The sequence below is a fragment of the Apodemus sylvaticus genome, chromosome 5 (assembly GCF_947179515.1).
Source record: "Apodemus sylvaticus chromosome 5, mApoSyl1.1, whole genome shotgun sequence".
Lineage (NCBI taxonomy): Eukaryota > Metazoa > Chordata > Mammalia > Rodentia > Muridae > Apodemus > Apodemus sylvaticus.
The window spans coordinates 15,023,792-15,028,478 of NC_067476.1; the positions used below are offsets into that span (position 1 = coordinate 15,023,792).

General features: G+C 52.6%; 1 long non-coding RNA gene across 1 annotated transcript; it reads left to right on the top strand.

Moving 5' to 3' along the window:
• Positions 1-382: 382 nt before the first annotated feature.
• On the top strand, positions 383-4,687 carry LOC127684127 (uncharacterized). The gene is made up of 2 exons (XR_007977735.1): positions 383-815; positions 4,498-4,687. It is a non-coding gene; the product is annotated as an uncharacterized LOC127684127 (long non-coding RNA).

The window sequence follows — 4,687 nt, forward strand, 5'->3', positions numbered from 1 at the left end:
TGGGCTCTGAGGTTATATATGCTCAAGCCATCCCCAGTGTGACACACACAGTCCCCTGCTGTCTTCAGATCAAGATGTAGACCTCTTAGGTACTCCAGCATCATGTTGGCCTGAGTGCTGCTCTGTGGTGGTAAGAAACTAAATCTCTGAAACTGTAAGCCAGCCCCAATTAAGTGTTTTCCTTTGAGGCCAGCCTGGTCTACAGAGTGAGTTCCAGGACAGCCAGGGCTACACAGAGATACCCTGTCTCGAAAACACCAAAAAAGGGGGGGGGTTATAAAAGCTACCACGGTCATGATATCTCTTCAGGGCAATGAAACCACAACTAGGGCAGCATCCGCTTGCTCACACTGGCTGCTAAGAGGAAGAGCCAGCCCTTCACCCTTCTGCCTTTTCTAGGATCTTCTGTATGACACAACTCCCAGGCCCTGAAGACACATCCCTCACTGACGCTGGTGGCCAAGACACTTTCTGTTGTTATGGATGGAGAAAGGTAAAGTTCTCTGCTCCAGGCCTGCTAGGGGATCCATCTACTCTGTACCAGGGAGGTCTGCAGGAGTGGCCTGAGGAAGGATTGCAAGCCCAGAGGAAATAAGTTATGTTTTCCTGGTTCCTGGATATTCCTGTCGGCACACCTCAGCATCCGGGTTTCGGGGCACCTCCACTCGTGGATAAGCATGGACAATGCACATGCAGCACTGGGATCTGTGCAGCCATAGGGAATGCTTTCCTGTCAGTGACGGTGCTCCTGACTGCATGGTGCTCCCTTTATAGACGACATACAAGCATGTCTGTCTACACAGACTGTACCCCAGGTGTGCAGTCTACTGGTGCTCCCCTCTCTCTCTCTGTCCCTCTCTCTCTCCCTCCCTCTCTCTCTCTCTCCTCTGTGTGTGTGGTGTGTGCGTGTGCATGTGTGGTGCATGTGTGTGTGTGTGTGTGTGTGTGTTTGTATGTGTGTGTGTGTACCCGCAGGACTCTCCTGCACCCAAGTCAGTCACGTGTCTTTTCTGTGGCGCAGAGCCCGAGTACACAATGGTTGTGCTGTAGCCCAGGCCTTGGAGACGTGTCTGGGCACAAATTCAGTGCCCACTGTGTGCAGCAGGTGGCACTAGCAAGTAACATAGAAACACAGGTCCCAGAGAAAGCAAGATTGCTGCCCGCAGGCTTTGGAAACTGCAGGGCCTGAAGAACATGGGGGGCGGGGCTGCTTAAAGCTGACCTGGTGAACAGGTGCAGAATGGAGACGCTCCACTCCGTCACTCCCATCCTAGGCCTGTAATGTCCTTCTCCTAGGACTCCTGGAGGGCAGAGCCTCAGGTGGGGAAGGCTACTCCACAGGCGCACAGGCCCAGGTGTAAGAATGTGGGGTGCAGGGTGGACGAACACAGACAGGAAGAGGAGCTTCCAGTCTGACGAATCTCCGACTCCTCAGCCATGGCCCAAGACTGCTCAGCCTCCCTATCAGTGAAACGGCTCGATTGGGCTGTAGAGTCTTAGGCTCAGACACCAGAGCAGCAGATCAGGAGGCTGGGGCTCCTGTGAGAACAGGAGTAGGCCAGCGAGCTGCTGGATGAGGGAAGAGCGCCCATCACACCTCAGGGGCTAAGCCTTCTGAGTGCTTCACAAAGCTTGGCTGAGTGCTGAGTCAGGGACTCGCAGGAGCTCACGCAGCCAGCAGCTTAGAGCAGCTGTCAGGGAGACAGTGTATGAGGTCCAACTCAGCCTGGATCCCAGAAGACAGTGGGGCTGCTGGGTAACTCTGAAGGCCTGGCCATGAGTGGAAATGTCTGCTCCGGGACAGGAGCATACTTGCCTGCTGCCACTGGGAAAGGAGTGGCTACACTCTTGTGATTACAAGTCCTACGATTAGTCCTCCTAATTCCCAAGCCAAAATGGTGGAACCAAGCCCCAACTGCATTAGATCACTCCCAAATCTGGAACCATAGTGTGTTGTAAGAGAAGGAGTGTCCCTTGTGGCCACTTGGGTGGCCCAAGGTTGTCCTTGTGCATACCGATCCTAAGGCTCTCCAGAGTCTGTGAGATGCTGTCCAGAATCCTGAATGTGTTCCCCTGCAAAGGCTGGACAGAGTTATCCACTGGTTCAGGGTAGCACCACAGAAAAGCTGGTTCTAACCAGCTGTCCTGACCTTCTACCCAGGCTGCCCCGCGCTAGCTTTGCCTCTGTGGGGAAAACCCTGTCCTCTGGGCAGGAATTAGCTCTCTATGCAGACACTCTGGCTCTAGACAACCCTGCCATTTCTGATCAACTAAGGCTTGTTTTAGCAGACACAGGAAGGAGAGACCATCCTTTTCTTCATCTCTACTGAGGCCCCCAGACAACAGCTTCTTTGAAGGTCTGATCGCATGGCCATGGGCAGGACCACCCATCCTGACCCTTGGTATTACCCCTGTCCTCAACAGGCACCAGAGAATACACAGGAAGTTCTGGGAGGCACCCAAGGGTAGGGCATACTACCTCAGACACTTGGGGATGCTGAGGATGTAAACTCCTGGTTGTTCGGATTGGTCTTGGGGCCCAGAGAGCAGGGCACGGACTCATCACAGGGAATGCTAGGAGTGGAGGGTGCTTCCCGGCACTCAGTAAGGAAGCCAGAGTCACCTTTAGAGGCGATGATCACCCACAGGTTTAACCAGATGTTGTGGGACTGCCTGGCTGTCCCTCACTCAGCTTGCACATGCCCATAGGCTAACATGTTCTGTTCTTGTCCACGCTGTCTGTGCCTTGGACTGTGGGGCTGCCCCTCCCACTGGGCTGAGTGGGAATTAGGGCTGCAGAGTAAACGGTTCAAAATATCCTGCTACCCAGCTGCTTCATCTTTCAGAAAAGAAACAGGCCCAGGCAGCCCAAGGACATGCCACAGTTGAAGGCAAGATCTGGATACCCACGCAGTCCTTAGATGAAGCAGCCTGGGGCCAAGGCAGAACCTGCTTTTGCTGCCCTCTAGTGGTGTTAGGGTAACCTGCAGTCTGTCTGAGCAGTGCCCCAGGCATGCTAACCTTTATCTCTTCCGTGGAAAACTCTCCTCACTTCTGCCCTAGGCTCCAATGCCCTCCCCTTTTCCTACTCTGAAATGTCCTGAAAGACAAAGGTCACCCAAATGTCCTCACCGAGTCTGTCCCAACAGGCACCAGAGAATACACAGGAAATACTGGGAAAACGGACCAACTTAGACTCGCTGAGTAAGTATCAGTCTCAGGGCTCAGTCACACTACAGCCACCGCTGGTCACTTTCTCTCGTCCTCTTATTCTTGACACGGCTCTCTGGACACCCTCTCTGTCCTTGGCCTCCTAGATTGTCCCCTACCTCCCTGGTTGGTCCCTCTCAGCTGTCTGTGGTCTTCCAGGCCTCTCTGTCCCAGCCTGCAGGTGTTTCCTTAGCCGACGGCCTACTGTTCGGGCTTACCGTGGAAGCTGGGTCACCAAGCAGCCGGGTGTCACAGCAAACTTCCCAACCAGGGAGCACCGAAGATGTCAGCGTCTATGAGTTGGCGGATTTTTATAGCACGTGCGCTCCGTTTTACAGTGAAGCCTCCTCTCTGATGCACAGTATGGAATGAATGCTACCGTCTTCAGTGCTCAGGGTCCCCCAGTACCTGAGGGACTTCTCACAGTCTCCAGCCACCAGTCAGACTATTCTAGGCCTGATGTCACTTGCCTTCCAGACCTATATCAGTGTGACAAAGTATCTGAAAACTACAAACTCAGTGGACGAAGGATTTGTTTTGGCACAGCTTCAGTCTGTGGCCAGCTGCCTCCGCCGCCATAGGCCTGAGGCAGAACTGAAGCGTCATGGTGGAAGAGTATAGAGGAAGAAGATTGCTCACGTCATGGAGACCAAAAAGCAGACAGACAGAATGGGTCAGGGACAAGATGTACCTTTCAAACGCGCAGCCCCAGTGACCCACTCTTCCAACTGTGCCCTTGCTTATAACAGACCAGTTAACTACAAAGTTACATTCACACTAATTCACTGATGCAGTTAGTACTCTTGTGATCCAATTGCCTCTGGATAAAGCTGGGGCCAGGTCTTGAACCCACAGAGCTAATCCAGGATGGGAGCCGTTGTCCATGAAAAACAAGTTCTAGTCCTGGGGGAGGATGGCACCAGAGAATTGGAATGAAAGGAATAGATGTTGCCTTTCAGGACACATAAATACCTGATCCTGTCTAAACCCTATCTAGTTCTCTGGATCTGGGTACCGGCAGGCTCCTTTGTAGTTCTAGGAAGCCAGTCAATCTGAATATAGCAGAACTCCAGAGAAACCACCAGAGGGCAGTGCTGCCCCACTCACGACCCTTGGGAAGGTCTGTCTTTGTGTCTCAGTGTTGAGGTCTTTCGAGGAGAATCAGTGTGTGTGTGTGTGTGTGTGTGTGTGTGTGTGTGTGTACACGTGTGCGTGCGTGTGTCCTGGTGGGTTGGGGTGTTTGTGGTATCCATTGCTCATATCAGTGTCTCCAAATCCCATCACCAGGACAGGAAATGCTGGGAATGCTGGGAATGCTGATCATTTCGTGGACTTCTAAGCAGGATGGCGGAATGGAGCTCAGAACTTGTAACACCATCATTTTCAAGTGTTTTCCAACTCTGGTCCATAGGCTGTCTGTGGCCAAGAGAGCTATGAAGTTCAACACAAAATTATAAACTCTTTAAAACAGTGTGAA